Raw genomic sequence first — 13,744 nt, forward strand, 5'->3', positions numbered from 1 at the left:
TAAATCTCTCAGTGTAAAGTAGCTTCATATCGACACTTGTGATAAATAAGCTTGAGGGGGTTAGGTTGGGAAACCTGGTGAGTACATAGGGTTTTCAACCCACAATAATATAATTATTATGTTTGAACATCGAACAATCAACCCATTTATCCATCCCCATTATCTCCGTTACTCTTAAGGATCTACCCTAAGCATCAGCTATTCCTCGTTCATTCATTCTGAAGTCCATCGTCGCCAGGGTTTACACAATAGGCACTAAGTCCATAGTCGCCAGGGTTTATAAAACAGACACTAAATCTATAGCTGCCAATGCTCGTTCGTAAAGCACTAATTCCATAGCTGCATTTATTGGGTACTAAGTCCATAGCTACCAAGGTTTATCTAATAGGTACTAAGTCCATAGCTACCATCGTTTATCTAACAGGCACTAAGTCCATAGTTGCCGATGTTATTTATTAGGCACTAACTCTATAGTTGCCAACGTTCACTCATATCATCTTTCATCTCTCATCGTTCATCTACCCATGTTTTCCTCAACATATTTGTAGATATAAAATACATATAGAATTTAAATTATTTAAAACATGTATAAAATCGTTCATCCAACATAAATAGCAAGTATACAGGTTATATGCACACATAGCACGTAATTTATATAAAATACTTCATATCTATGTGTAAGATGAAAGTAACTATCCACTCACTTGTTAAAGTGATGATTCCAAACTCGGGCAGCGCTTCGTTTCTAACGATTCTAATTTCCTTCGACGAAACCTAGCATTATTATCGCTAAATTTTAGTCTAATATTTATTGCGACTAATTATTAGTCTAGATTCTTCATTAACTCAGAGTCTACTTTCATGATCTATCAAGTAAGGAACAACCAGGTAGGATCATATCGGAGGTAGGGTTCGTTTGGTATACGAAGTATACTGTTTGGAAATCCCACTTTAAACACCTCACTAAATCACAGCCTAGACATCATTCCCGTAAGTATATCAATCAGTATAACGACTTTGAATCACTGATAAATCTTATTTATAGGTTCATAATAACAATATTATATTTAAATATAAGCTATATTTAAAATAGGGTAGGCGTATCTCACTTACGGCGGGTTTTGCTAAAAACCGGGCTTCGCTGAAGCAGAGTTTCTGAGCCGAAAGCTCTTCTTCTCGGAGCCTTCGGGCGCTACGGGGCTTTCCTATAGTGCCTTGAGGCTACTAGGGCTTTAGGAGGGTTTTTGGGGGTTTAGAGAGTGTGTAGAGAGAGAGAGAGAGAGAGAGAGAAAAGTGGGTTTTGGTGTGAAGAATAAAGGCACTCTCGCATGGTATTTATAGGCTGAAATATAGCTGAAATCGTCGAGTTGGGCCTCCAACTCGTCGAGTTGGGTGCCACATGTCACCATCTTGTGGCAAGACTTGGGGAGAAAGCAATGGCTCAGATCGCGCCACGTCACCCCTTTCGCAGCACCACACTCCCGAATTCTAAACCCCGCAACTTTCGCATACGAACTCCGTTTTCAACGTTATTTATATCCACGCGTAGGTATTGACAAGATCTACAACTCTCCTTTTGACTTCGTCGGCTAATTCTTGGCCAATTTTAAATTTAACAGTATGAGAAGATTACACTGTTAAATGACCATGTAAAATTCATAACTTTAGGTTTGAACATCGAACAATCAACCCATTTATCCATCCCCATTATCTTCGTTACTCTTAAGGATCTACCCTAAGCATCAACTATTCCTCGTTCATTCATTCTGAAATCCATCGTCGCCAGGGTTTACACAATAGGCACTAAGTCCATAGTCGCCAGGGTTTATACAACAAACACTAAATCCATAGCTGTCAATGCTTGTTCGTAAAGCACTAATTCCATAGCTGCATTCATTGGGTACTAAGTCAATAGCTACCAAGGTTTATCTAATAGGTACTAAGTCCATAGCTACAACGTTTACCTAATAGGCACTAAGTCCATAGCTGCCGATGTTATTTATTAGGCACTAACTCTATAGCTGCCAATGTTCACTCATATCATCTTTCATCTCTCATCATTCATCTACCCATGTTTTCCCCAACATATTCGTAGATATAAAATACATATACAGTTTAAATTATTTAAAACATGTATAAAATCGTTCATCCAGCATAGATAGCAAGTATACAGGTTATATGCACACATAGCACGTAATTTATATAAAATATTTCATATCTACGTGTAAGATGAAAGTAACTATGCACTCACTTGTTAAAGTGATGATTCCAAACTCGGGCAGCGCTTCGTTTCTAACGATTCTAATTTCCTTCGACGACACCTAGCATTATTATTGCTAAATTTTAGTCTAATATTTATTGCGACTAATTATTAGTCTAGATTCTTCATTAACTCAGAGTCTACTTTCATGATCTATCAAGAAAGGAACAACCAGGTAGGATCATATCGGAGGTAGGGTTCGTTTGGTATACGGAGTATACTATTTGGAAATGCCACTTTAAACACCTCACTAAATCACAGCCTAGACATCATTCTCATAAGTATATCAGTATAACGACTTTGAATCACTGATAAATCTTATTTATAGGTTTATAATAACAATATTATATTTAAATATAAGCTATATTTAAAGTAGGGTAGTCATATCTCACTTACAGCGGGTTTTGCTAAAAACCGGGCTTCGCTGAAGTAGAGTTTCTGAGCCGAAAGCTCTTCTTCTCGGAGCCTTCGGGCGCTACGGGGCTTTCCTATAGTGACTTGAGGCTACTAGGGCTTTAGGAGGGTTTTTGGGGGTTTAGAGAGTGTGTAGAGAGAGAGAGAGAAAGTGAGTTTTGGTGTGAAGAATGAATGCACTCTCGCATGGTATTTATAGGCTGAAATACAGCTGAAATCGTTGATTTGTGCCTCCAACTCGCCGAGTTGGGTGCCACATGTCACCATCTTGTGGCAAGACTTGGGGAGAAAGCAATGGCTCAGATCGCGCCACGTCACCCCTTTCGCAACACCACAATCCCGAATTCTAAACCCCGTAACTTTCGCATACGAGCTCCGTTTTTGACGTTATTTATATCCATGCGTAGGTATTGACAAGATCTACAACTCTGCTTTTGACTTCGTCGGCTAATTCTTGGCCGATTTTAAATTTAACAGTATGAGAAGATTACACTGTTAAATGACCATTTAAAATTCATAACTTCTACATACGGACTCCATTTTTGTCAGTCTTTTTATAGTTGAGATCCTATTAATGAGATCTTCAATTCTCATTTTGGTTGCATTGGCCAAAAATCGATCGATCTAAGATTCGAATTCCGGACCGTGCACTACTATGTCAAATCTTTGAAAAATCTTAACTTCCTCATACGAAGTCAGATTTGGGCGTTCTTTTTATGTATGTTCTCGGTTTAACGTATACTACAACCTTCATTTAGATCTCTATGGCTAAAAAGTAGTTTATCAAAAAGTCACTTTTTCTGATTCCTGGTGCCGTGCCGGTTTTGCCGTAAAACTTCGACAGGTCATAACTTCTTCGTTATAACTCGGATTTCAACGTTCTTTATATGTACAGAACCCTTGTGACATATACTATAACTTGGTTAAGATTATTTATTCTAAATAATCTTCTATTAAAAAGTCATTTTTGACGCTTATTGTCTCTAAATTAACTAGCCCGAATCTGCGGGCGTTACATGCTGATAACCCACAGGGCGTGCTGTTTGCCCACTGAGACTGCAGATAGTCTCTAGGGTTGCTGATAATCCATAGGGCGTGCTGATTGCCAACTGGGACTACTGATAGTCCCTAGGGTTGCTGATAACCCATAGCTATTTATTTATGTTGTGTTGTATGCGGTATCTTGGGGACTCACTAAGCTTCGTGCTTACAGTTGTTGATTATATGTGTTTCAGGTACTTCTGAGGATCGAAGGAAGGCGAAGTTCTAATTGTACACACTCGCTGGGAGTTTTGTTACTGGGGCATTTGTGATACACTGATATTTTGTGATGATGACTTGTATTTGACACTCATGTTTTTCTGATGACTCGATTTATGAAAAAAAATTTGGGTAATTTAAAAATGAAAATTTTGGTTTGAATTTGATGTGTTACAGTTTACATGCCGACAACGTCAGCGTATCACGAGTATTAGCATCAACTTAGTATGGTCATTCTATGTAATCTTTTGTATATTAGGTACTGATATATATATATATATATATATATATATATATATATATATATATATATAATAGCAGATCAGATATCCTTGTGATAAGGATCGGTTCTTAGTATAAATAAGATACAATCCCATTAATCAAGGGATATACTTGTATAGATTAGTATATAATCTACATTAGGGTTAACCCTAATGTACATAGAGTTCGTCTTGGTGACCTCTGTGAAAAACCATCTTCTTGGTGAAGACAAATCATTTCTTGGTGAAAGACAATTTGGAGAACTCTCTGTGTTATTTAATTTTTGTTCTTTTTGTTTTTTAGATTAGTTTACTTCTGTTCTTTATACTTTAAGTGTATCTGATCGATGCAAAACCTTCACCCGGTGTGCCTCCTGACAGGCAACTTGAGTTCATGATCGATTTTGTTCCGGGTGCGGCTCCGATTGCCAAGGTGTCGTACCGATTGGAACAACCTGAGATGCAGTAATTGTCCTCATAACTTCAGGAGCTATTGGCAAAGCAGTTTATTAGGCCGACCAGTTCTCCGTGGGGAGCACCGATTTTATTCGGTAAGAAGAAGGATGGTTCACACCGGATGTGCACTGATTACCGGGAGTTGAACAAGTTGACGGCGAAGAACCGTTACCCACTTCAGCGGATTGATGACCTCTTCGACCAGTTGCAGGGTGCATCATGGTTCTCCAAGATCAATTTGAGGTCGAGATATCATCAGATGAGGGTGAGAGAGGAGGATGTAGAGAAGACCGCATTTTCGAAGCGTTATGGTCATTATGAGTTCGTGGTAATGCCATTTGGGCTCACTAATTCATGGATTTGATGAATCGAGTATGCAGGCGGATGCTCGATCGATCAGTCATTGTCTTTATTGATGATATCTTGGTGTATTCCAAGACCCGAGAGCATCATGAGGAGCACCTTCAAGAGCTTCTGGGAGTATTGAGGCGGGAACGGCTTTATGCCAAGTTCTCAAAGTGTGAGTTTTGGTTATGAGAGGTCCAGTTCATGGGGCATCTTGTTATCCATAATGAAATTTTGGTCGATCCGGCCAAGATTGAGGTTGTTATGCAGTGGGAGGTTCTAGAGTCCCCATCTGAGATCAGGAGTTTCTTGGGATTAGAAGGTTATTATCGAAGATTTATTCAGGAGTTCTCCAAGATTGTGGTACCTCTCACTCATCTGACAAGGAAGGGTATGGACTTTCGTTAGGGCCTGAGCAGCAGGCTGCATTCGAGACTTTCAGGCGGAAGTTATGTGAGGCCCTAATGTTGACCCTCCCTGATGGTGTTGAGGATTTTGTGGTATTTTTGATGCATCCATCACTGGCCTGCGGGCAGTGCTTAGGCAGCAAGGGAGGGTTATTTCTTATGCTTCTCGGCAGCTAAAGTCGCATGAGGGTCGTTATCCGACTCATGATTTGGACTTGGAAGCAGTGGTGTTTGCTCTCAATATTTGGCGTCATTATCTGTATGGGGTCCGTTGTACCATTTACACGGATCCTAAGAGTTTGAGATTACTCATGGATCAACTGAATCTGAACATGAGGCAGCACTGGTGGCTTGACGTGGTTAAGGATTATGACTGCGAGATTTTGTACAATTTGGGAAAAGCGAATGTGGTCACTAATGCCATGAGCCGGAAGGCGGCTAGTTCTGCTATTGGGAGCCATGGTATGAGGATTTCGATAGGTTTCTCCATTGTGGGGTATGATTAGAGAGGCTTGGGTTGAGGGAGTCAAGAAAGAGAACTCGAAGTAGGAGTGAATCAAAGGTGAGATCGATAGGTTTTTTATCGACAGTCATGGATTATTGACCCGGTATGGTCGGGTAAGGGTACCATATTTTGGTGGGATTAGGCAGGCTGTGCTGGAAGAGGCACACAAGTCTAGATTTTTGATACACCCTAGAGCCACCAAGATGTATCGGGATTTGTGACTCAGTTATTGATGGTCGTGTATGAAGCGGGAGATATCATGATATGTCGAGCGGTGTTTGACCTGTCGGATAGTCAAAGCCAAGCACCAGAGGCCGCATGGAAAGCTTGAGACTTTAGAGGTTCCCATGTGGAAATGGGAACAGATAACCATGGATTTCATCACCAAGTTACCTCAGACAACTAATGGGTTTGATGTGATTTGGGTGATAGTGAGTCGGTTGGCCAAGAGTGCCCACTTCTTAGCCATCCGTGAGAGCTCATCGGCCGAGAAATTGGCCGATGTTTATGTGCACGAGATTGTCGTTTGGTATGGTGTTCCGGTTTCTATTATATCAGACCAGGATGTTCGATTTACTTCGCGGTTTTGGCAGAGGTTATACGAGGAACTGGGTACGAGGCTGCATTTAGCATCGCTTATCATCCGCAGACGGATGGTCGGAGCTAGCGGACCATTCAGACGCTCGAGGATATATTGTGAGCCTTTGTGATTGATTTCGGTGGGAGTTGAGACTCATACCTACCCCTAGTTAAGTTTTCTAACAACAACACCTATCACTCCATTATCGGTGCACCGCCATTCAAGCTTCTCTATGGGAGGAAATGTCGTACCCCAGTAGGTTGGGAAGAGGTGGGTCATAGATTCATAGGAAGGACTGAGGTAGTCCTTCAGACGATAGAGATTATTCAACAGATTAGGCAGAGACTTCAGACAGCTCAGGGTCGGAAAAAGAGCTATGACGACCAGCGTTGATCTGAGTTGGAGTTCCAGGTCGGTGACATGGTATTGTGAAGGTATCACCCTGGAAGGGTGTAATACGCTTCAGGAAGAGTGAAAAGTTAGGGCCTCGATATATTAGGCCCTTTCGAGTAATCCCCAGGGTTGGCAAGGTAGCGTACAAGCTGGATCTGCCAGAGGAGCTCAGTTAGATCCACAACACCTTCCATGTTTCGTAGCTTTGGAAGTGTGTGGCTGATGATTCAACGGTTGTAACTTTGGAGGATGTTCAGGTTGATGACCGCCTGAATTATGTTGAGAGACCAGTGACGATCTTGGATCGGAAGACGAAGGTCTTGCACAATAAGGTGGTGTCTTTGGTCAAGATTTAGTGTCAGCGTCGGAAGGGTTCTGAATAGACGTGGGAACCCGAGTCAAAGATGAGGGAGCATTACCTTGATTTGTTCGCAACAATAAACTTTGAGGACGAAGTCTAGTTCAATTGGGGGAGAGTTGTAACATCTTGATGTTGAGGTGTTTCCATTTTTAACCCTAAGTATGAGAATTAATTGCATTTTAGACCGTGTGTGAGAAATTGTTGCAAAATGGCCCATAGCGGAATTTTTGTAAATTTTGGGCGGAGCAAGCGTACGTTGGGCGTACATAACGTACGCAGGGCGTAAGTGCAAAAACCTCAAACCCTAATATTTAGGGTTTGGACCCTATATAAACATCATTAACTTACCAAGGCTCATTCCCTCATCAGCCTCCAACACTCAATTCGTCCATAGCAAACCCTAATCTCTTGTATGTTCATTTGGAGCTTAAAAGTGTATGTTTTGGTGTCATTGAATCCAATAGGAGATTGAAGAACCACCTTGGCGGATCAAGACCACGTAGTTCCAAAAACACCTCACCTCCAAGATTCATTTTGAGGTATAATGTTTGAAAATTGATGATCGTATCTCTAGATCTTGATAATTTTAGAAGTTTATGCTTATTAGCCCCATAGTCTTGGTCCCTATGGGTATGAGCTACCCTAGACCAAATGAGTTGTCCTTTTTGGACATTTTAGGGTGTTTAAGTGATAAAAATGTGATCTTGAACCTCGTTTTCCCTCCATGCAAGTGTTGAGATGTCTTAATGGGATAAGAAGTTAGGGTTTTTGCTTTTTGGCACTTGTAAACCTTGCAAAACCATAAAGTTGGAAACTTTATGGTTTAGGACGTTAGTTGTGGACTAGGTCTGGGATTTTGGCAAAAGAGCTTAAGGATTAAGCTCTTAATAAGAAGGAAAATGGGCCACGTGCGTACTAGAGGATACGTTGCGCATAAGCAGACAACGTCCCGCTTTTGGTCAATAAGTGAGTACGCCCCGTGTACATGCTGAGTAAGCCCAACGTACTCAGCTGTGTTGACCAAATTTGACTTTTTGACTTTTTGAATTTGACTAATTTTGACCTAAGGGCATTTTGATTATTTTGGGTGGCATTTTCGGAGTTGTGTCCTGTTCAGCGATCTTTTTCAGATTGAGAGGTAAGTGTTCCTCACTGTACTTGTGGGTCGAAGGCACCTATGTTGGCCCACTGAGTTATGTATCCTTGTTTAGAGGATGTTGCTATATTGTATTGATCTGTTAGAATTGAGTCTTGGTATATAGGATGTTGTTATGCGGCAGTGATCTGTAGATCTGCCTATGAGTTTGTTGACTGGCTCCAAGATTATCTATTTGTTGATTATATGTTATATGTTATATGTTATATGTTATATGTTATATGTTATATGTTATATGTTATATGTTATATGTTATATGTTATATATTGACATAGTATGGTTGGGTTGAGACCGTACTGCTTTGTGCGGTCAGTTAAGTAACCCGGGGCAATCCAACAGGGAGGTTATGGACCTAGTACGCTATATGCAGGGCAATCCAACCCGGAGGTTGTGGGCCAGGGTAAGCCAACTGGGAGGTTGTGGACCTAGCATGCATTATGTATATATGTATCGTTGTGCTAGGTGGTTCTTTGGGGGAACTCACTAAGTTTTGCTTACAGTTTCTGTTTATTGTTTCAGGTACTTCATATGATCGTGGCAAGGTGAAGGCGTGATCGTACACATCCTTCGATGATATGTTTTGGGAGATTTTATGATGTCTTGATCTTAGGGAATATTTGTATTTGATAGTTGACTTGACATGGTTTTCGGTTTGAAAACAATGGTTTCTTTAAATTTAAAAATGAAAAATTTTATCATGTTTTTGGGGTGTTACAAGTTGGTATCAGAGCCCTGCTTTGAGAGAATTAGATGAGCATTCGTCTGAAAAAGTTTTCAAAATAATTTTCAAAATAAATTCAAATTGTTTTCAAAGAACCCCAAAAGGAGGAGACGTGCATAATCAACCGAAGCAAGAAAGTATACCCCAAGTTACAATACTCTTATTTGTTATTATATGATAGAACTACATGCTAGTGGCAAGCTAGGGATCTTCAAGAATTGCATGATAGAATTGCCTGATATATGATGCCTGATAGCCTCGAAGGGCTTCTTGTATGAAATTGACATCATTGTTGTAGTTGCTTAGTGTATGCATCATAGTTGTACATAACAAAGACTTTATAGCCTGAGAATGTTTGGTTTAACCTTACTTCCCGCTCCTTGTTTGGTTGTGGGCTTAGGGTAGAATCAAGTTTTCGACTGTCTATAGGATCCGACGTCATGTATGATTAACATACACGAGTGGCTGCAGGGTTGGTGGAAATTTCATGGATGAGTATATGTGTGAGCTGTTGGGTTTTAGTATACTACAACATCCTATGGTGCACATACAACCCTAAATGCCTTGGATCTATGTTTTCTCTAATTATACATGTAATGGTATTTCCAAAGCATTAAGCCTATAACTAGCATGCAATTGATATAAATAATATGAAATAGTAGTTAGGATGACATAACTCTTATGTAGCTTGAAACCTTGTTGTATTTGGCCTTAAGAGCTTAGCACCAAAAGTATGAATGCCTCAAATGGCTCACAACTCACCTAGGACAAAGGTGGCTCTTGAGAGAGAATCTCCATGCACCAAAACACCTCATGAACTTCAAGAATATGAGTGTAGGCGTTTTTTGGCTAAGGAGTACATATTTATATGTTGGATTCCAAGGGTTATGCGTATAACCCAAATCTATACCCATGGGTATTATGATCCATGGTACATGTGGCCCAACTCATTATGTATTCACACATAATCTTAGTCCAGCATGGACCATAAGCCCAACACATATAAATATAACTAATTTACACAATTAGTCCCCATTAATTTAATTAATCTATTTTGATCACTAAATTAATTCCAAACTAATTCTTGATCAATACTAATTAAATCATATGATTTCATATTAATATATTAGAACTTATAATATATTAATAAATCATATATAACCTTCTCTCAAGAGTCCATCCTAACAAATTGTCCTGGTGTTATGCAACCCAAATGGACCATGCTACTCTCGGGTCGAGTACATACCAATAATAGTTATGAGCTTAGACATCTAATCCAACAGTCTCCCACTTGGATAAGTCTAAAACTATTATTGCAAATATGACTTCAAAATCCCAACTAGCAATCGTAGCTCTTAAAAGCCGCTGTCGAACTCTGACCTAGTCGATGACGTGTCCATTAGATAAGGGATCATATATTCCTCCATTATAGATATCATATGGACTGAGACATGGATTATAATCATTCTCTGTGTCCATCTGTTGTTTTCCCAGATTCTGATTTATGGCGACCGACTAATTAACAAATCAAATCAGTCCAAGCCCGGCCGAGCGCTTAGGGTTGTCATCACTAAATCATCGAGGGGCCCACATATATTGCTTTTATCCACATGGGGTAAAAGGAACGGATAAACTTTGACCCAAATGCTCGCTTGTACTCACTCATCAAATTACACACAACGATATGTTTTATAACATCCAAGTTACTGGTGCATTTACATATGTCAATTTGCAACCGACTCGCAACTACAACTCACACGTCTCCGTTTGAAGAATATAAGATATTATCGTCTCATGATCACTCGTGATAAAATCCATGAAGTGATTCAAATGAGCGTGGGTTTAATCCAATACTCGAATCTTATTCCAGGAGCACTCATGAATACTGCAGCTATGTCTAAAACACCTAGACATACTACAGACCCATTCATGACAGTCTTGTCTCAATACCTACTTCCAAAGTATGATCGACTGTGGATGGTTTGAATAACCTAGTTATTCGGGAAGTCAAAACATGCAATGATCCTCTTGTAATGATTATGCACAAAAGTCACAAAGACTTGGCAACTGACATTACAAAGTATTCCAATGGAGAGCAATTCCATGGAAATGAAGTCTCACATTCAAAGTACATTCCTTTGAACATCCTTCTTGCATTAAGTTTTCTAATCTTACATAGATTTAAAGAATAACTTCCACTTATGGAAACATTTCCATATTCCCATTTTGACTATCACTTCTGAACAAGAGTTTCCTCCTTTCAGAATATGCCAATATGGTCCTTCCAAAATTAACATTATACTTCCAACTGTCCATGAGTAACCAATCTTTGGTAAACCTCATATTGTCCTCGACAATTGCTTAATCATTTTAGTCATATCCAGTTCTATTCCTTTTTCCCTCTTAATGCCCTAGGCATTTGGAAAAATTAGAACAGATGAATATCACATCACATGTAATCGATCCTATATCCGAAGCATATGTAACGCGATTCATGATGTCTCACATAAAGACATGATACTAGACCAGTCTTTTGCTATAATATTTCTATTTTCCATGTTCTCATAATTCGAATTATGAAAAGGGATGCCGTAATCATAATCGAATTTTAGAGCGCAAATAATATTTCAATATACAGAATTTCCTTATGTTGAACCATTCCAACATAACATTCATATATATACTTGACTAAATTTGATTAAAATCTCAATTTAAGCTTTTAGAATTGGAATGAAGTATAATTTCCTCTCCCTTAATTATAGCAAAACAACTTTTCAAACCCTACAACTTTGCAAATTGAAGCTTTTGTTTTCTATAATTAAAATTGCTAACTTGCAGCACTTAACATAATAATCATGCTCCCACTAACATGATAATTATCTTCTTATCAGCATAACACTTATGCTCCCACTAGCTTTGACATGTAACCAGAAATCAACTGGACTTCTAGAAATCAATATTTTATTGACTTTCATTACCAAAGTTCAGATTTCTGATACGAGATGCTTCATTAAGACTTTATCTAAGCTTCCCAAAATCATACACCTTTCCTTAGATAGCTCACATGTGTGTCTAAAAAATTATGAAGAGGGATGCCGTAATCATAATGTTTAGACCTTTGCCAATGCTCACAATTCGAATTATGAAAAGGGATGTCGTAATGATAATTGAATTTGAGAATGCAAATATCACAATTTCTATCTCCTTAAAATCTACTTAGTGAAAGCGTTTCCTCACCATCATTTTCATGAATCGAAGAGAAACTTTATGATACTTAGATTTTATGGTGTATGTGTTCCTATCCATGTGGATTTGTCATAACCATAATCACAAGACAAGGTTAGTGACAAAACCAAACTCATATGGACTGAACTTGTTCAATCTTAACTTCTTGCCACCTGGCAGCACAAGGGCCTACCATTACTTCCAAGTAGTTATGCAAACAACTGAGAACTCATAGAACTCATATGCATAGTCAACTTTAACTGGAATGGGCACAGAAACAAGAATATGTCAACACGATAGGCTATAAACCTCAAGTCGTGTGCTAGTGATAAACAATACCCTTGATTAGTTCTTGAAACTTTTCAAGATCTTTAAGACTCCCACTGACCTCTTGACATATAAGATTCTCTTGTCAAGAACCATTCCTTGACAAAGCAAATATTCAAGAGTTAGTGCGGATTCTTATCAAGACAAACACTTCACACAATTGGCCTTAGTTGGTCTTTGTTTTATCCAAAACATCATAACTCACCAATTTCAAATGTCCAAGAGTAGAAAACATTTTAATCTACATTTGATAAGTGTTTTAAACCTTCTTAACATTATGTCACTCAAGGCTCGATCTTGGAGTGTTACTCTAAGACTCGTTTTGGAGCGAAGTATGACTCATCTTCTTGATTTAACCATTTCAACAATTCACAATTCCTCTTCTTAGCCAAACAAATGTACCAAGATGTCCTTAGAGGATCAATTGTGATATGGTTTTGCATAATCATTAAGATGATCATAAAACATGATACTGAAGTACTATCCCATCTTTTCAGATTGGAGAAACTTTTATCTTTCTGCCTAATTTGATTCTTCTCATTCGTCCTGCCATACATTGAACCTTTTCCAATGTTTCAGAATTATACTTAAACTTGTAAGCACAACCATATTTACTAAACTTTAGTAAATCATGACGAATAGCCTTATCGTTCTTTGAGGTGGACCTGATCGGCGCACAACCAAGTGTACCCGATCTCCTAGTCCTTCACTTCACTTCACTCACATATACATGTGAACAAGGAATTAGTCTTAATTTCCCAAAGATAAAAATTCTCATTCATCATACAATACAAGTTGCATGATTCCAAGTTTCTATCCATCTGAAACTTGGATGATGAAAATCTTTCCTTATTTGGTAAATTATGACACTACCACAAATGAAGGAACCAAATCCATTTTCTAATATTTCTATCAATGGAATCATATAAACAACAATTTTCACAAATCCCATTGTAAGGATACTTAAAATAAATAAAATCAAAATTTTCCATTTATTTTTAAAATTGCGGAAAAACTTATCCTTACAATGTAAATACATATGAAAACTATGTTGTTATCTATTCCTAAGCAATC

Source organism: Lactuca virosa, chromosome 3 (assembly GCF_052849685.1).
Source record: "Lactuca virosa cultivar CGN04683 chromosome 3, Lactuca_virosa_CGN04683_v6, whole genome shotgun sequence".
NCBI classification, from domain to species: Eukaryota; Viridiplantae; Streptophyta; class Magnoliopsida; order Asterales; family Asteraceae; genus Lactuca; species Lactuca virosa.